Genomic DNA, 21,496 nt, shown 5'->3' with positions numbered 1-21,496 from the left:
ATTATTTTTCATCACTAAAACAAAGGAAACTATTTAATGATTTGAAACCTCATTATGATTCGATTTAGTTTGAAGCAGATTGATTTACCACAAATAGGAAATATTTGAGAACATTTTAGGCCAGCTGACCCATTAAGTGCATAACACAAAAAAGTGTTAAAATAGCACAAAGAGTTAGTTCCACTACTAAGAATGCGCGCAACAAAACTAATGTGCGATGAGCCGATTTACAGAGAAAACTCAGTGCTAATCCCAACAACACGAAGTAAAATGCATAGCATCATACACTGCCACAACACTTCCCCAGCACAGCCCAACAATGCACCATGGATCCAAACTGTGCTGTGATGGCCTTAGTAAACAGGCCAAAATAACGACTGAGTGGAACTATCATAGGCTCACTCACCATTCAACCTGCCCCCAACAGGTCATCGCAGCCAATGCGTGCCCCCTCCTGAAAAAAACCTGTCCCTGACAGGCCAACATATCCATTGAGCCTCACCTAAACCAACAAGCATCCACTGAATGCCATCACACAAAACAACCTGCTGCCAACAGGACAACACACCCTCTGAATGCCCGCTCACCAAATAACTATCCTCCAACAGGCCAATGCAGCCATTCAGTGTCCCCCTTATTAAGTGACCTGCCTCCAACAAGCCAACACAGCAATGAAATGCATCCTCACTAAACAAGGTGCCACCAACAGACCAACACAGCCACTGAGTGCCACCCTCACCAAACAAACAGTCCCCAACAGGCCAAAGAAGGCAGTGAGTGGCACTATCATAAGCAGTGGCTCACTATACAAGCATGAAACATGCATGAAAAAGGCCCAGTGAAGTGCGAGTTACCCCACAATACATCACAATAAATGAAAGCCAATTACTATAGAAAGTGCACAAACAGCCCCCATGTTCACATGTTGAGGCACACCCAGCAGCAACATACACAACATCCATTTGACAGCTGCCAAAACAATCTCCCACAATCCCATTGAGGTGGCCATAGAGTCACACACCCACCCACCCAAACTACATCCACAAATAACCAGAAAATACTATAAAGGGAGATCGACACTTCCTCCTACACACAATGAACCTCACACAGCACACAAAAAACAGAATGCACTAGAAAACACATATCCATGAACTCCGCAACGCAGACCTACACACCCTCTGTCATTCATCCACAATCTTGCTGGAGTGATAGGACCTTTGCCAATCCCCTTTGACCTCATCCACGCCATCCCAGTCAATTACACAAATTGCAAACCCGGCAAACAACCATTTAGATCAGTCAAGAAACTCCAGGGGAAGGTTTTATGGAAGAACTAGTCAACATCAACTAAGCATGGGTCAGTCTATCTTAGTTGAGTCAGGAATGCCAATCACTTCTCCAAGAACCCAACCCCACTCTTGTAAACAAAATCAGCTGCAATGACCCTGTGAAACAAAGCACCCAGATGCTGAAATCTTTCATAACCATTATCAATAGGTTAACAAGAAAGAGCTTAACTAATCATAGTGGAAAGTACACAATGAGGGAAACAGAGAGAACTGTATCTATACAAGAGAGTGCAGATCTTACAGCAGGCAAGGGGGGAAGGTGGGCAATTAGGCAGAAATGCATCAGCAAGAAACCAGGGGAAGAAACATGGGGAGCAGTTAATCGAATCACAGGTTAGGTGTGGATTGGAGGTGATGTGGACCTAGGTGTAATGGAGGAGGATCTGTAGCACATTTCTAAGATCTGTCAGCAAGGGGGTGAGTCTGAATTTGATGGGTAAGAGCTACTAGAGTCTGGGGATGAAGGCATAGCAGATCTGACTTTGGGTTCTGAATTTCCTGCACTGGTGAAGTAGAAGTCTACAGATGCTCTTTCCTCTTGTGTACATTAGGCCTCCAGATGTGCAAAGCTTATCAGCTGGGTATCTTGGAGACTTGAGTGAGATGCCCTTCTAGGAAATGCAGCAGGGTTTAAAGGTGAGCCGTGCTACGCCCAAGATCCAGAGCAATCCCATGAGGGTTGGAGTGACAAGGTAGATTTTGCTTAGTCCTTTGATGAGTAATGCTGCAACACGTAGGGCACATTTGAGGGGTATCAGGGTGGTTGCATGAAAGCCTGCCAAGATGCCATTCTTACCATATACGTGGTAGAGCACCAAGACTTGGACACCAGATCAGAAGTAGTTTGCTTTGATGAAGTGCTTGGTTTGCTGAAGCTTTCAAAGTGTGTACAATCTGTTGATGTCTTCCTTTCTGTGTGGTCCCGGAAGGGGAGGCGTTGGTTGTAGTTCAACATACATGACTTTGCACTGGTGGTCCGCAGGTGTGTGAAGCTGTTGGAAGGATTAAGCTTCAGGCAAGTGTAGGGCTTCTGTAATGTGTCAATTTGAACCAGACCTACAGCCTTTGGAATTCTGAAATAAAAGATATATTGAGGTATAGCTGCACGTCATAAGGGTATTGTTGGATGCGGATGGTGTGTGCAGCCTGGAGGACTCAGAGTGGTTCCATGTAAGAGTGTATACCAACTATATTTAATTGATCTCTCGCTAATGCTGTTTCCCCTTCTTCATTCAAGCACAATACTATTCTATCAATATTGAAAAATGCTTCTCTGTCTCCTACTTTGCCTGCTCATTTCCATCCTATTTCTCTCATGGCTTTCCATTCAAACTCATCAAATGCAAAGTTTATATGCAGGTCTCCACACATGTTTTCCCTAATGATCCTCTCCATCCTCACCAACCTGTTTTCCATCCTTGTCACTCCACTGAGATTGCCCTCCTCACTGTCTCTAATTCTCTTCTCACCGCTTGTTATTTTAAGCTTTCCTCTCTTCATACATTCTTCAATCTTTCTGTGGACTTCGACACTGTTGATCATACTGTGCAATAGCACCTTGAAGTATTTATTTTGCACAGAGTGGAATTGCCATACTAAATGACCCCAGACTCAAATAACTGGACAGACCAAATGAATATGGCAAATTACTACTTTATTGTCAAGTAAAAATAAAGTAGGGCAATCTGGCGAACCACAAGTACTAATCTGCAAACTCACACATAATTTTAATTACACAAAGGCTTAATACCTCAATATGCGTCAGCTATGATGACACCCTACATAAAACCTATTGAAGGGAGGAGTTGGTTAAGGGAGCATATGTACCTATAGTATGTGTAAGTGTTAATAACTTCATTGGCTGCCCCTTATCTAGTGGACACACCATGAACTACCTCTAAATACTTTTAATACTGATTATAACTGAATACAGTACCTGCTAGACCGTAAAGGCCCCTCACGAGGAAACTAAGGCACAATCACCATATGCTAGTGACATGACAGACACGAGGTTCATTTTTCCAAACAAGTCTGGTTTATTTCAAAGTATTCTCAGTCAGCCCACTGGGGTCTAATGTCTCGCAATGTGACCCAGACCTCGTGAGACGCAAGAGAGCGAGCAACGCTCAAGCAGCAATATTTATGCATGACATGCAATCTTTTTGAAGGCATTACAAACCACCCATAATGTATCTTTTTAGGCTAGGGTTCAATGATTGACAATCATGACAATTATGACATGTTATGACAAGTCCTTATTCAGTCTAAATATACTTATTCTAGCAACAGTGGCAAAGACAGTTCTTTGTTGTTGAGAACATAGAGCTCTTAGTACAGAAAGGATATCATGTAGGTAGGAGAGACATTCTTTAACACGTTATCTGTGCGTTTCTATTCATGTACCAAGGGTCAGACAGTTCTGAGGCAGAAAATACCATTCTCTGTAGTACCGCTAGTAAGAATATAACTCATGCTTTAACTGCCTATTGCTACAGAGTTTGCGAGACAGGCCGGCACCTGGGCTGCTGATTAGATGCAGTTTCTGCTCTCCTCCAAGGACATCGTGAGGTAGGAAAACAATATATTTCTGTATCGTCTAACATTCCTGTCTGTGTTATCCTTTCAGCATCCAGGCTGTGGCCTCGCGCCGTGCATGAGTTTGTTTCTGAAATAACAAACCCTCCTTTTGGCCGTAAGCCAAGAGCATCATCCATACATTGCATCCTCATCTGACCATGTATCTAATTCTGAACTATTATTATTAGTATATACAAAAGAAGGTGTAAACACAGAAGTCTGTATGTACAGGGCTAACAAAGCAAGAAACATATATTCCCAAATATACTTATTAATACATATATTTATTTAATTATGACACTCATAAAATGATCACGTTACATAAAATTCATTGTCAAACACACAATATATAAAACATATAAAAGACTGTACTTTACAAAACACATGAAGCACATGAAAATCCCATATTTTGGGTAGATTATTTGGTCATTTTTACTTGACTCCGTGTAAAACTCCACACTGGAGTAATTTCTCTTTTATCTAAATCCTATTAGTATGTATTCAAAACCCAACTTGTACAAGTTTCTGTCCTTAAAACACAGATAAATGTGGAACATTCATCAGGGGTAAAATGATATGTGTTTTCCAACGGTGATGGTATTTCCTTCCTATCACTTTCTTGCAGCCAAAGAACTTATAAAAATGGCAACCCTTATAGAATGTGGTAATTAATTCCACAACCGGACACCAAAAGGATTTTGTATTGGTAAGAGCGATTTCCAAGTTGTTGGGGAAGATCACTCAAAAATGTCCTCTCAAGTTAGAGCCTTCAAATAGTCAGTGCTCAAATATGAGATACGCCTCCATCTTGATAGGTGGTATTTGAAGTGGCGTAGAATGCTTTCTCTGAATCAGAAAAAGGGTTCCTTGCTGAATTAAGGGTTCCAGTTTGCACATACTGGACATAGGGGTAGAGTCCATTCCTTGCCTTTACAGAGGTTTGCATACACAACAGAGCCATCAGCAAGGAATCTGGCCATTTCAAATTACTCCCCTCACGAATTTTGCTAATTCTATTCTTTAGAATACTGTTCTGGCATTCCACCAAGTCGGCACTCATCGGGTGTCTGGCCAAATGGAATCTCTTTTCAATTTGGAGACCTGTACAAATTTGTAATATTACAGCTGCAATAAAATGAGGGCAGTTATCTGACCATATGACACCGGTAGGCCAAAATGGGAAAAGTAATCTTTTAGCATGACTTTAGCTGTGGACATAGCTGTACAATCTTTCAGGGGATAGGCCTCTACCCATTTGCTAAAGGTGCAAACCACCACGAGGACATATTTGTAGTTTTGGCATCTTTCCATTTCTAAATGGATGCCTTTGAATGGCATAGAGGGAGGGCCAAAACATCCTGTTGGTGTTGCTGTCCATTTTCCAATGTTATGTTGCAAACAAGTCATACAGTTTTGAACCAATCTGTCAGCAGTTGTTCTGATATTGGGATTCTGCCATACCGTATCTAAATGCTGAATCATTTTTCGAGCCCATATATGTGTAGGACTGTGGGCCATAGTGACCTTCACCAGTACATAGGCATTTGGCAACATCCATTGTTTGTTCTTTTTGTCCACCCAGCAACCTTCAAAGTCTAATTCTGCTGGACCCTCTGACCATGCTTTTATTTAATCTGCAGTGGCTTCTGCTTGCATTTCCTTAACTGTGGCAATCCCATTTTCTATCATGCAGGGTACCTCTTTCATTGTTTCAACAAACTTTTTTGTGTGTAGATCAGTGGCAGTCTGTTTTGCAATTTTGTCTGCAAATGTGTTTCCCTTTCCAACGTTACATGTTACTTTTTTATGCGCTTTGCATTTCATTATTGCTAATCGTTTGGGAAGCGCAAGTGCAGACAGCAGTCTCACTATCAAAGTGCCATGTTCGATTTTAGTTCCATGTGATATCAGGAAACCTCTTTCGGCCCATAATTGACCAAAATTGTGTACCACCCCAAATGCATAGTGACTGTCAGTATATATGTTTGCATTTAGGTTTTCAGAAAGTTCACATGGTCTGGTTAACGCTATTATCTCTGCGGCTTGTGCTAAATTGTATGAGATTCTTTTGATTTCTACAATGCTTTTCAGTGTAGTGATGGCATATGCAGCAGTTGATGTACCATCAGGCAATTTAAAACAAGAACCGGCACAGAACAGTTCTCCATCTGGCTCTTTCTGTGCGATATTAGTTAGATCAACTCTTCCTTTTGTCTCCTGCTCAGTAACCATTATACAATCGTGGAGGAATTCTTTCTCACCCCCTTTCTCATTGGGAGGGGGCATTAACTCGGCCAGATTTAAAGTGCAACACCTCGAAATTTGAATATGCAGAGCAAAAAGGACAATTTTATACCTAGTTAATCTGGCTGATGTAAGGTGTTGTGTCTGCATTCTATTTAAAAGAACGTCCACTGCATGGGGCACCATGACGGTTAAAGCGTGACCTTAAACCATACCCTTGATTTGTTTTACTGACGCGGCAGTTGCAGCAACAGCTTGCAAGCAGCGAGTCAAAGCACATGCGACAGGATCCAACGTGGAAGCCTCATTGTCTATTTCTCCCTTCTTCCTGAGTCAAAACAGCCAAAGCACATCCATCATTCTCATGCACAAATAACTTAAAACTCTTATCATAATTTGGTGTGCCCAAAACTGGAGCTGAACATAATGCAGCTTTGAGCAGGTCAAATGCTTCTTGACATTCCATGTTCCATGGCAAATGTAAGGTAACTTCTTTCCTTGTCATTTCCACTATTGGTTTCACAATCAGCAAAAAATTGGCAATCCACTGCCTACATTACAAAGCCATGCCAATTAAAGCCCTGACTTCTTTCTGCGTATTTGGAATAGGCATACCAGAGATGCTTTCAATCCTCTCTGATTCTCAACCTTCTTCCCTCCTTCGAAAGGAGGTAGCCTAAATAGTATGCCTCCTTTCTACAATACTGGATTTTTTTAGTGAAACTTTGTGTCCATGTATTGCCAAATGTGTCAATAGTGCAACTGTACTTTTTTACAAATTTCTTCCGTATCTGCTGCTATTAACAAATCGTCTATGTATTGTAGCAAAACACAACCTTCTTTTATTTAATGTACCAAAGGTCAGACAGTTCTGAAGCAGATAAAAAACCTTCTCTGTGAAGGAGTACCGCTAGCAAGAATATAATTTGTGCTTTAACTGCCTATTGCTACTGCTACAGAGTTTGCAAACAGGCTGGCACCTGGGCCGCTGATTAGATGCAGTTTCTGCTCGCCTGCAAGGAAATTGCGGTACCGTTATTAGCTCCAGAGTCCCTTTGCGGGTCCCGTCCTTAACGCCTGGAAAAACCAGCCCTTGCCAGGGCCGGTAATCCCTTACTGCCCGCCTCGTAATGAGGCCCAATGTATTTTGTATTGTCTGACATTCCTGTCTGTGTTAGCCTTTCAGCATTCAGGCTGTGGCCTCGAGCCGTGCATGAGTTCGAAGTATAGAATACATTTTGCAAAGCGGTTTTGCAGAAAAAAGAAAAAAGCAAATGGGGGGTATTTCACAAAATGGACGTCCTCTGGTTATTCTCAATATGTTAACGATTCCGTGCTGGTGATGTATTGTACATGATGCGATTGCTTTCTGGCCAACATAATATACGTAATATACATACTATAGGGTCATTTCTGGACTAACATAGCGGGTTGACCTGTGCAACCAGGTTGCTACATGGACCCATATGATTGGTTAGCATTCTCTCCCAACCTTGGACTTGTCATTCGTTAGCACCACATAAACGAAATGAAACCCAGGTGAAGAGAATAACGTCAGACTACTACCCCTGTTCTCCAATTAGTCCAGCATCTCTCATCAGTCAGGCCATTTGCCAAAGTTTGCCCTTTGTAGTTGAATTTGCAGTCTGCTCTTTGCTCTGGGATCTTTGAGGGATTTAGGGTGTAACCTCACCTTCATTCGTCGCTTAATGAATGGCCCTTGTTTTCACCGTATGAGTCACGTGTGAGAAGACCATGAATTTGTCTCTTTCAACCTCTTATTTACTGTCATTTCATTTAATTGTACTAGGTGGTATTACTTCCCTCAACCTTTAGAGAATTGCTCTCTCCACCTTGAATAGACTTTTTGCATCTTTAATTGTCCAATACTTGGCCTGGCCCTTGCAGATGTTTTCTTCTTTATTTAATCTAAGAAAAAGGTGTCTTATGTACATGGCTTATCCTATAGACTCTGTGTTGTGCCTTGCAATTATTCCTTGAAGTAGCATCCTTGACCCCAAGCCAAGAGGCTCCTCTCCATCCTTCACATGGAACTGTTTTTTCCAGCATCTCATGTCCCTGCAGCCTTAGTCTGTTTCTAAAGTAGCTTTGGTAGATTCAATACGGGTCGGATGTCCATCTTCCCATCATGGCCGCTTTAGTCACATTATAGGTTATATCGCAACAAGCTTCTATATGTCTTCTCTACCTTGCGTTTCTGCATATATACATTTACTTTGTCTCTTCTCACTTGTTTCTTTGATACTCATGAGTTCTTCAGACTTGATTACATGCTTCACTTGTTGCTTCAGTTAAATCTTTTATTCTTTTGAATATTCATAGATCGTTTCAGTGTGTCCATGTGTCTTTACTTCAAGACGTCACTCTGCACCTGTTAGATGTTCTTTACAGTTCTTCAATGTTCATTGCATTATGTTGACATCCATCTACTATTTCAGTATGACGGTACATTCGATATGGTTGACTCAGTCCATAACGTCTCTCGTACACTTGATGTGGCATCGGGACAATGCCTGGTGTCATAAATAGGACACTTTCACTGTAGTTCCAACATGACAGAGGTGAGAGAGCAGACCTTAACAGTGACATATTTGTCTGCTCCTCTGCAATACCATTCTTCTATCATCTCTTCATCATCTTGGATTTCATGAGTCTGTTTAGAACTGATTTCACTATTACTTTTCAGCTCAAACTTTCTCTGTCTCCTGGCGTGGCCAGTCCTCCTCCACGCTCCTTCTCAGAAATAGTGTACCTCAAGGTTCTGTCTTGGGTACTCTACTTTTTTCTCTTTAAACTATCACTCTTGCTTCCATTATTTTTTCTTTGGAATCTTACACCATCTTTATGGGGGTGATTCCCAAATCTTTTTATAGTTTTCAGCTTTCGCTCCTACTCTCCAATCTTCGTGTCTCCATGCGATCCAAGCTTGGATGACAACTCAGTACCTCCACTTAAACTCAGTAAACAACTGAGATGTTCTTCCTCCCTTCTTCTACTATTCCCCCTATTCCTCCTCCTTCTATTTCTTTTCTTCCATATTCCATTGTACCATCGTCTACTGGCCATAATTTGGTCATCATTTTTTATTATTCTTTATCCTTTGCTGCACATATCTCTGTCACTTCCCATTCCTTTCATTTTCAACTTTATTATATTAGTACATCCAGTCTATTCCTCACCACTCAAACTACTAAATCTTTACTCTCTTTGCTTGTATTCTCCCTTTTTTATTGCTGTGCTATCCTTCTCGGTCTCCCTGCCTATCAACTTGCCCTTTCCACTCAATCTATAATTCCTCTGTTTGTTTACTTCTTTATTTATCTACCTGTGACTGCATTTCTTCTGCTTTACTTTCCCTTCATTGACTTTCTTTTGTCTCATGCTTATTATATTATTATATTATTATAATAGTTTATTTATAAAAAACGCTTAATACTGAAGCGGTTTCTAAGCGCAAACCCGGAGTTCAAACATGTGTTGCTCTGCGTCGTCTTGATTCCAAGATGAGCGTCTAGCCACGGAGGGTATACTGTCATTTTTTTCGAAAACATAGATTCGAATAGCAAAAGTTTTGAAAAAAATGTATCAAAAAAAAGCATTTTTTTGTGGGTAAAGATTTTTTTACGTTAAGGGGTAAAAAACTGGGGATTGGGGACACCCCATTAAAAAAAAATCATGGTTTTCGATGCATTTTAATTCAAAACTTTGCCATTTGAATTATGGCATTCAAAAATATCTCTATAAAGCGCCACTGAGCTATACATTCATTGAATTGTTTTTAAATGCCTCTATGATCTTGCCCCACCTAACCTCTGCTCTCTGATTTCCTTTTATTCCCCCTCTCGTTGGAGAGGTCTCAGTCCTAATCTCTTGTAGTTATCCCGCGTCCCCTCTCTTCTTCATCTCACATTTGCTCTTTTTATCATTTAGCCCCTACATTTGGAGCACTGTCCTTACTTGATTCATGTTTCTTCAATATGTTGTACCATTTTTATAAATACTGTCCAGCACTTTGGCATAAAGCACTATGAAAATACAATAAAATTCCAAATGTCAAATACCAAGAATCCTTGGTTCCCTGTAATAATGTCGCCACAAAAATAACGCCATGCAAAAATATCGCCGAAAAATGGGCATTTCTTGTGGCGACATCATTGCATGGAACATGCAGGGGACACCCCCGCAACCCTCAAAGTTTATTTTTTTTGTTCTTTTTTTTTTTTTTTAAAACATTTTTTTTGCCCCTGTCCCCATATATATGGTCACCCAAATGATATCGCCACAACATTTTCGCAGCAATATTATTTACGGTGACCATATATATGGCGATATTATTACCTGATACCGAATCCTTTGGGTACAGTTGGTGATCACGAGGAATACATTATGACAAATATGTGGTGGTTATCCAGGTCATACCTCAATAGACTAGGATCGTTCTCAGTTATAGTTATGCAGTGATATAGAATGTTGGTGAGTGTGATGTGGCCTACTGTGTCCAACATGGCTGAGAGGTTGCCCTGTACCAGGGAGAAAGGATGACCACTGATGAAGATCAAAATGGCAATACCCATGGCCCCCATGGTAGCCATTCCCTTGCTGCATCCAAATATGAAGTAAGATTGCTAGGACTGAAGGATGTTGTTGGATGCCATGTGTTGGAGATGATGCCTGGCTACTGCTCTCTCAAACATAATTGCTTGGAAGGAAAGATAGCTGATGAAGCCGTAGTTGCTGAGGTAGTTGTGTTTTACGCTTGGTTACTTGAGAAGCACAAGTATTTGTCCAGTCTTGAGCTTTGAGTAAATTGTGCCTTGAGTGAGGTAGATGTGAATGATTTTCAGCTGAGGGAGGAGTGCTTCTGTTGGCAGACTCTTCAGTACGGAGTAAGAGAGGATGTCCACCAAGTAGGATATGGCTTTGAGTGAATATAGGTTTCCTAACCAGTCAGTATTTTTTGTGCAAATTCAGGTATATGTTGTGCTGTCAGTTGTGGTGTTTGTGGCCATGTGCTGGCAGATCCAGATTATGTTATAAAAGATGAAAGATTTTACAGTTATAGATTTGGAGATCTGGCCTCCCACTGCCTCCTCCGTTGTCGGTGTTGCCCGGATCATGTGACTCATCACAGGTTATAACCAGGATGTGCTTTTTTCCATCTGCAGCCTGCCTGACACTGAAAGCCCAAAAGTGTTGTCACTGCACGCTTGATCACCCACCTGCTGATCCATCTGCTAGTCCCTGGAGGAGTGCCACCCGAGGGGCTGCCATCCCACTATGGCATCTGTGCTGCTCGCCCTCTCTGGTCTCTCCCGGTGTTGGTGTTGCCAGGGTCACGTGACTCATCAGGGGGTATAACTAGGAAGGGATTTTTTTCTATCCGTAACCTGCCCGATGGTATGGTATGGTAAGGTAATGTTTATTAGTAAAGCACCTATACACAAGACATGTATTTTAAAGTGCTCAAGGAGGAAGGGAACAAGGGAAAAACAACAGTCATTCAGAGCCCTTGAATTTCTGAACGCTACAAGTCTGCACAGGCAGAGTAAGCATATAGTATAAGTAACAGTGTAGATAACAGAAAATAGGTCTGACAACAATTCTGCAGTTCTTCCACGTGCATTGGGGTCCCACCATGCAAGGAAGAGAGACAGGGAAGATAGATAGACAAACTTCAAGGCATGGAACATGTAGATCTTGCAAGTGCACAGACAGTACAGGAGAGGAGAGGGGGGACCAGTGCAGAGGGTGCACGAGCAGCTGGAGGGAGTCCAAGTGCACCCAGTCAGTCAGAAACTGGGGTAAGTACTGAGAGATGCCACTCTCATGGGTCATTGACCAAGTGCAGTAGTGATGAGGCAAGTGCAGGCATGGAGGCAATTGTGAGAGGACTGGCGAGGGTCCCAGGGATCTGTGAGACTCTGAGGCCCACCCGGCGGCCAGTAAGTAAGCTGTGTGGAAAAGGAGGGATGCTGGGAGTGCTAAAGCACTGTGACTGCATGTCTGTCCACCAATCTGCTGCTACATCTGTGGCTTCCTGGACGACCACTGCACAAGGTGCTGCCATCCCATCACAGCCTCTGTACTGCTGGCCCTCCCCAGCCTCCTCAGGTGTTGGTGTTACTCGTATCACATGACTCATCACAGGATATAAACAGGAAGTGCTGGTTTCCATTTGCTGCCTGTCTGGCACTGGCAGCGCTGAAGCACTGTGAGAGCATGCCTGCCCACCCATCTGCTGCTCCATCTGTGGGTCTCTCGAGGAGTACCAACCAAGGTGCTGCCATCCCATCATGGACTCTGTGCTGCTGGCCCTCCCCTGCCTCCTCTGGTGTTGCCCAGGTCATATGGCTTGTCAAATGAACCCTCTTAAATCTATTATATCCATTCCCCTTGGGCGTCTACACCCTGGGCATCCTTTCAAATGGTGGACTTTATAAGGGCAATCCACTTCACCTGTTTGCTCCTCTTCGCACCTGGACCACTGACCTTGCCTCCTCCTTTTTTCTGCTCTGATACCTTCAGATATAATTAACATATCTCCTTTACCATGCTGCACCTATTTTATAATCCTCTACCTTCCAAACTTCTTCTGAATTTATCTGTATTTTTCCAACTAATGGTTTCTTCTCTTCTTTCCTCTCACCTCTCTTCTTATCATCATACTCATGCAATCCATCCAAATTAATGTGTCCTCCCATTTCTCTCTGTCCTCCTTCTCCAATTACCATTGGTCTCTGAAATGCTTGTTCCATCTGGAAAAAAATCACATTCTATTTTAGAGTTCTTTAATTGAGTTAAACTTCAGTTTCTCTACATCACTGAAACTTGGATCTCACCTACTAATTCTGCTAGTCCTGCCTCTCCCACCTCCCCCTTTTCTAACTTCTTCCACACCCCTCATCCAACTGGCAAGGGAGGTGGTGTTGGTATCTTGGCCCACTCTTCCTCAACTCCCCTCCACTCTTACTCTTCTCCCCCTAACTTCTCTACTTTTGAATATCATCTTTCTTCCTTTAACTAGGCATTTTTCACTTTCCTTTCTTATCATGTACTGCGGCCTGGAAGGATAGCACAGGGGCAACAGGTTTGAATTCCAGTCCTGCGCCTAGATACTGATCTCTGAAAATAAGCATGTAATAAAAATTATTGAATTAATTACCATCCTCCCGCTAACTTCCAACTTTAATCTATGACTTTGGTGCCCTTCTCTCCTCTATTCCTCCTTCAAGTGCTGCTTTTTTCATTCTTGGTGATTTTAATCTACATCTTGATTATATTCACTCTACCTCATTCTTTCTTCCTTTTATTGATTCTCACCAACTATTTCCTCTAGAATGCCCACCTTCCCATATTTATGGGTCCTCTTTAGATCTTATATTTTCTTCCATTCTGTGTGATCCCTTTGTGTCCTGCTTTCCTATTAAATCCGCTGACCATTCCCTCCTAACTTTTTATTTTCTTATTTCTGCCCCCTTTCTGACAACAACCTTCTTTTCTGCGTTGTGACCAATGCTCTTTTAATATCCCTTCCTCTTATCCTCTGTCTGCTTCTCTCTCTCCTCTGACAATGCAGCTGACTCCTTTCAATCTTCCATTAGTTCTACTCTTGACACTCTCTACCCTTTCTGTTCTTTTACCCCTTCTCGTAGACTCCCTGAGCCTATGCTCATTCTATCTCTTGTGTCTCTCTGTGTCTCTCTGTTCCTCTCTTTGGGCCCCTTCTTTTATCTGTCAAAAACTATATTTTTCTTCACTTACAGGTTGATTCATGGAATTATGTGCACTGAAAAACAGGCTTTGTGTGCCATTCTGCTCGCAAATCCCCATTTGTGAAACAGGGATTTGCGGGCAGAATGGCGCACAAAGCCAATTTTTCGGCGCACATAATTGCATGCATCAGCCCCTTAATCATTCTCTATCTGAACACCTGAATTGTCTTTTTCAATTTCTTAATAATATCCTCTCCCCATGTCCTGCTGGTCCCTCGCTCTCTTCTCACTGATTTGCATCTACCTGGTTCACTGCTCTCCACTCCACCATCTCAACTCCTCCCCTACACCCCTACTCTTCAGCCCCTAACCCCGCCATCCCTCCTCCCCCTCCCTTTTTGCCTCTTCTCCTCCACTGACTCTGGTAACTTGTACTTTCTCTGCCACGCCCAACCTACCGCCACTCTCCTAGTGATAGACACCATTCCTTCCACACCATCCATTTTCATCTTCTTCCTTTGTCTTCTTCTTTGGCTTGCCTCATTTGCCTCCTCTGGCTTTACTTCCACCTTTAAGTCAGCAACAATCATCCCCATGATAAGAAAAATATCTCTTCATCCCTTTTATCCCATTTCACTTCTCCCCTTCCTCTTGCAACTACTGGAACAAATTGTCTATTCCCAGGTCTCTCACTTTCTTCATCTGCACTCTCTTCTCCCACCGTTCCAGTCTGGTTTTCAACCTGCTCAATCCACCGACACTGCTCTTCTTCATGTTACTAATTCACATAGGAAAACATCGATACAGAGAGTTACATGGATTAGTATATTTCATGATCACTTACATTATTTACAAGATCTTGTAGCAGTCTGCCGTAGAGAGACACAAAATAAATCCTGTGGAAGGGTGATGTGTCAGTTCATGTGTGTTGAACTAGTATTGGTTAAAGAGACCGGTTTGAACCATTTTTTTAAACGCGGGATGGAATCTTCCTTTTTGATGTTGAGTGGGAGCTTGTTCGAGATTTACGGGGCAATGACTATGAAGCTGCTGCCTCCTGCTCTGAAATTTTTGAAGCGGGGGACATCGAGGAGCGATTTATGGTTGGATCTAAGCACTCTTTTGAGGCTTTTTTTTTCTTTTTGTGTTGTTTAACTATATGGGGGCTTTGTTGGTAAGGCATTTGTGGGTGATACAGAGAGATTTCAAGATGATTCTTGCCTCTCGCCTTGATAGGTAGCCAGTGAGTCACCCGCCTGATGTTCGAGATGTGTCAGACGTTTTGATAACTAGTGCTGTGCGTAGCACTTTATTTTGCATTAATTTTAGTTTCCCTAGATTGGAATTAGAGGTCCCTAGTAGGAGTATGTTGCAGTAGTCCAACTTAGACAATATTAATTCTCTGGCTAGGGTGATATAATTGGTGGGCGTGAGGTACTGTCGGCTCAGGGGGATCAATTTAGAGGTGTAGGATGTAGACGACAATAGAGCGTTTACATGTCTGGTCATTGTAAGGTTTGTATCTAGATAAACTCCTAAGGTTTTGACCTGTTTCAATACTGGGATCAGAGATTTTGCTTTGGGAGCCCACAATGAGAATTTCTGTTTTCTCATTGTTGAGGCAGAGGCTGTTCAGAGCCAGCCAATTTTGGATATATCATGTGATGATCATCGTAGCATGAGCATAATCCCCTGAGATAGGTATGAGGATCTGGGTGTCATCTGCGAGATTGTTGTAGATGACACCCATGGCATCTAGGGCCGAAAAGAGTAGCTTGGTGCATGCATTGTATAGGGTGGGCGAGAGACTTGTGTGGAACTTCCCGCGCACCCCTGAAATACACGTGCCCTGATGGAATCGCGTGTGAAACTTCACGCGCACCCCTGAAATACAGTACCCTGCTGAATTCACGTGAGAAACTTCCCGCGCACCCCTCGAACACACGTACCCAGGACAATCACGTGTGGAACTTCCCGCGCACCCCAGAAATACACGTACACTGCTCAATTCACGTGTGAAACTTCCCGCGCACCCCTGGAATACACGTACCCAGGACAATCGCGTGTGGAACTTCCCGCGCACCCCTGAAATACACGTACCCTGCTGAATTTGCGTGTGAAACTTCCCGCGCACCCCTGAAATACACGTGCCCTGATGGAATCGTGTGTGAAACTTCACGCGCACCCCTGAAATACACTTACCCTGCTGAATTTGCATGTGAAACTTCACGCGCACCACTGGAACACACCTACCCAGGACAATCGCGTGTGGAACTTCCCGCGCACCCCTGAAATACACGTACCCTGCTGAATTTGCATGTGAAACTTCCCGCGCACCCCTGGAATACACGTACCCAGGACAATCGCATGTGGAACTTCCCGCGCACCCCTGAAATACACGTACCCTGCAGAATTTGTGTGTGAAACTTCCCGCGCACACCTGAAATAGACGTGCCCTGATGGAATCGTGTGTGAAACTTCACACGCGCCCCTGATATACACGTACCAAGGACTATCGCGTGTGAAACTTCTCGCAAACCCCTGAAATACACGTTCCCCGCTTGGCGTTTGCTGTTTGGCAGCCCTGTGAACTGGTCCAGGGTTAGCGCAGACATTTGCGATGAATTGGGGCTTTTGATGGCTTTTCCTTGCGCGAGGGCGTTCTTGGGGGCGTAACTGGCGCTGCTGCAGGGTCGCTGCGCCACTCTGTGCCAGGGCTGGTTTTGGAGGCTAAAATCCATGAATTCGCTGTGCGATGAAATGGATTTTATTGCACGCGGCTGGCGCAGTGTATCGCACGGAGACACTGTGCGCCAGCCGCGTGCGCCACTTTTGTGTGAAATTCTATGAATTACCCTGTCAGTTTGTAAATATTCGCTTTGATAAAGTTTCAGAAGTGAAAAGGATAGGGCGCTCAATTGCTCGATTCCTTCTCTTCAAAGACATGTATGTACGTAGAGAGCAATTTTCTCTAACTCTTGCATAAGCAGTTACCATTCATAAATCCCAAGGTCTTACCCTAGACAAAGCATTGATATATATAGGAAACACAGTGTTTAAGGAAGGTATGAGCTATGTAGCATTATCACGCTTACGTACACTTGATGGTCTATTGCTAATAAACTTTAATTCAAGTAAAGTCAAAGCTGATATTCCTTGCATTCTAGAATACAATAGATTGCGTTCACTCTACACCCCTCATCTGAAACAATATCCTGTTCCAGATAAAGTAAAATGTGGTAAAAGAAAAGTAAATGAAACAGAAATGCAACAGAATTCAACAGCAAATTCCGCAAAGAAAAGAAAAGAAGCTAAAGTTTCATCAATTACCGCAAACATAGAACAACCTATTAGGGAATGTAAACCAGGGACATCGACAAAGAAGCAACAGAAAAACAGAAAAATGCACTCATATACAGAACTTGCTGGGCCATTCAAATTTGCAAATGAAAGTGGGGTAAGTTGCTATGCAAATGTAGGAATGAATATTCTATTTCAATTGCCACCAATTGTTAATAATATTTACCTTCACAGTACAGACCAATTGTGTTTGCAAATGTTAGTGCTGCATAGAAATGCAACAAGCAATCCTGACAACACATGCAGTGTTCATGGAGTAAGGGAACAATTGGACGTCTGTGCTGGAATGTTGAGATTCACTATGAACTCACAAGAAGAGCCACAAGAATTTCTAATGTACATACTATTAGTATTGGAAAACAAAAGCATACCTGTAAATGAAATCTTCCAAATTTCGTACATGTGGAAACATACATGCACTCTCTGTAGCAAAGTGATACATGAAGAAATCCCAAATGAGCGATTTGTGTATGTTTCCATACCAAATTGTGAAAGCATTCCATTTCAGCATCTTGTACAAAATGCAAACCATGGCATATTATGTACTATTTGCAATTCAGACAATCACTCCACCTTACTGATTCAATCACCTAGCACCTACATAATACTTATGCTTCTACGTTATAATGCAGATGGCACCAAAAACAACTGCAAACTGACTGGATTCACACACGGTCAAGTGTCTCTTGGAAAGAAAACCTTTACAACAGTAGGTATAATCTACCATGCAGGAGCTACAACCAATGCGGCTCACTACACTGCATACATTAAAAAGAATTGTGGATGGTTCGAATGTAATGATAGCACCATTACTCTAAAGCAGAGATTGCGATCTAATCTAACAAATGTGAATTTAATGTTCTTAAAGCCAAAATGTACAAACTAATTTGTACTTCAAGATTGTCAACAAATAATGTGAAAGACTACAAACAGTTAGAATATGCCCACAGGTATCTAACTACCCAAGAGGATGGAAGAATGACACAAATGCACAGGTAGAATACGCCTACAGGTATCTAACTGTTGTTAAAAATCAGCAGGAAGGCAACAAAAATAACATTGATAAGAAAGATGAAGGAAACACGCAAAGGAAACAAGGAAATAGTTAGTACCATAGTAAACAAAGGTTTTTTTTAATCCGACAAGGATTTTTTTCCCCAGACCCAAGGATTAGAAAAGCAAACACAGAAACTGAGCGCAATGCACAGTACGCTGGTTTGTAAACTAATCACAGACAGACAGAAAAGGAAAAAGGGATACTTCCGCCAAGTATGATAGCCACTTAAAAATTGTATGTGGATTCTGAACAAAGTAAGGAGTAAGTATATTGGCAGTCATTTTCTACACATGGGAATCTACACGTCTAATCTCTGGTACTAATATGCTGGAGTGCCTGTAGGCTGGCCCTTGCATCTTCAGTGAGCAATGTACCACCTATGCCTTACTACCAAGGTACAAGGAGCATAGTTCTTATCCACAACCATTGCTGCATATCAACACCATGGTTCTTGTAAATTAGCTACTTATAAATTTACTTTTCAGACCATCATCTGCAGCCATGAAGCTAGGACACTAGGGCGTCAACACAACCAGCACATTACACCACACCCATATTGACTTGTAACTCCACTGTTTATGACTTCAGTCTTGGGTGCAAGGCCTTTGGGCATGCAGTCAAGAGTCTGGGTCCTGGCCAGAAACACCACAGCATATCGGAACCATGGTGCCTTGTCATTTTACTATGTACACACTTGGTTTTGGGAGCATTGCCTTTGGCCATGCTCCCAAAACGCTAATCCCTCCCCACAACCTTCTTAATGATGTTGCATTGTACAAGTGTACCAATAGCTCTGATATGGTGCATTAGTTTGTAGCTACTGGCTACAGAGGTGAGTTTGAGGCGATAGCATTATGAATGTATGGGTATACAGTATTTGAAATGCATAGTTACTTACAACTGCAGTGTTTATTACTCAAGCTCAAGTACTCTGCATCCTGGCCACTACTACCACACCATATGACATTCATTGTGGCATATAACTACACTATGAACAAATGTACTTTTGGGGGCACCCATGATTGCAGCCCCTCCCCACAGCCGACAGAGTGATGCACTACCACACCATATCGTACCCACTGTACCTTGTAAGTACACTACATATAACTGTGCTGTTGTCTCATGACTGCAGACTCTCCCCACAGCCACCTGACTGATGTTCAATACTAGGGGTGTCTGTGTAGGTCTGAAATGCTGCACTGTTTGTGGGCAGGGCCTAAAATTTTAGGTGTATTGCCATACATTTCAATATAAGGTTGTGAAGTGGCTTATAACTCCAGTGCTTACCAGTTTTCTGTTGGGTGCATGATTGGGTGTATGGCATACAGACTGCAACCATGCACTCAAAAGTACGCATCTTGTCCACAACCACCGCACTACATGAAACCCATGTGGGCTTGTAAGTGAAAAGGTTATAGCTTTTTTGTTGGGGGCATGGCATTCAGCCTTGCATCCAAGAGTGCACAAACTCCCCACAACCAGGCAATCGATAGGCATTAGTAAGAGGGTATCCATGGGTGTGACATGCTGAAGTATTTGTGGCCAGGTCCTAGAGTTTTGGAAGTAAGGCCTTCAGCCTTCGGCCGACGTCCACGCATCCAAGACTCTAGGCTCTGGCCACAACCACCATAGCATGTGACACCCATGGCGGCGTACTAAAGAATAGAATAATTCAGAGTGGCCCATATACTATTTTTGCAAAGTTTGGTGAGGATTCGTCCAGGGGGAGCAAAGTTATAAGCCACCCAAAAAGTGCTCTTTCTATGGAAACAGCAACTTAACCATAACTACATGGCCACTATTGCTAATCCCATAGGAAGAGCACTTTTTGGGTGGCTTATAACTTTGCTCCCCCTGGACGAATCCTTAACAAATTCTGCGAAAAAAGTATATGGCCCACTCCAATTTTATGTGCAAAGTTTGGTGAGGCTTGGTCCAGGGGGGGGGTAAAGTTATAGGGGTGGTCCCGAAATTTCTTTTTTTCCCATAGAGTGAATGAGGAAAAAACTTTGTGCACACCTACAGCCCAACCGCTGGATGGATTTTCACCAAATCTGTGACAGGAGCACCGGCTTGGTCCTGAAAGCGTGCTTTTGTAAATTTGATGAAAATCTGTCCAGTATTTTTTTTTAAATGATCAAAAATTAGGTCTAAAAACATTAGTGATGTCTACGTCCACTCCGCGGACACACTTCCCAGTTCTCTCTGCGGGCAGGACACTGATTGACTTATTGGCACGTGTCATGTCCATGGACATGCAACGTGTCCGTCGATTGGCTGGAGAGAGGCGTGATGTGCATCAGATTGTTCTTATACGCTCGCCATCTTGGATCCGCCAACAGCGCGCCGGTGAACAGAGGCGAAATGCAGTTTTGGGGAGTGTTTTGGTGTGCAAGAGTGCTTGGGGAGGTTTGGGGAGAAAGAGATGGGAGAAATACTGTATTTGTTTAGGTGACAGGTGCTACTGATGTATTCGCCATGCCCACACTGTCCGGGATGTTTGTAATTAGTGAAAATGAGGGGTGTCCTAAGGATAGTATTCCCGTCCGTGCTGTCCGCAGGCAAGTTGAACCTGTTCTAAGGACACGCGCAGTGTCAGCGGACATAAAAATTGACCATATGCCGCAGTTAAAATGTTTGATTCTATGGGTGTGATATGCTGCGGTGGTTGTGGCCAGGGCCTAGAGTCTTGTGTGCATGGCCAAAGGTCATGCACCCAAGACTGAAGATATATGCACTGAAGTTATAAACACCATGGGTGGCTTTTAACTTCGCTCTCCCTGGATGAATTCTCACCAGACTTTGCAGAAAGTGTGATATGGGTGGGCCCATATAGACAGTTAACATTTTTGATTCTATGGGTGTGATCTATGGGTGCATGGCTGCAGGCCGTAGGCGTTCTATTAGACGTTTGAGGTGTTCTATTAGAATATACTTACTGTTTAATTTTTTGAGATTGGATATATTTTTTTCATGAGTTTGGTAAAAGGAGTACATATTCTTTTTCAATTTCTGTGATAAAAGAAAAGAGCATGTTAGTATATGTATTTTATAAAGACTTATTACATTGCATAATAGACATGTTAGCTTTTTTTCGACCCTCATATTTAGTAGTTTACAAACCAGTGTACTGTGCAATTTGCTCAGTTCCTGTGTTTGTTTTTCAAATCATTGGG

Source organism: Ambystoma mexicanum, chromosome 3q, assembly GCF_040938575.1.
Source record: "Ambystoma mexicanum isolate Mex_15411 chromosome 3q, UKY_AmexF1_1, whole genome shotgun sequence".
Classification (NCBI taxonomy): domain Eukaryota; kingdom Metazoa; phylum Chordata; class Amphibia; order Caudata; family Ambystomatidae; genus Ambystoma; species Ambystoma mexicanum.
This window is presented reverse-complemented; position numbering follows the sequence as displayed.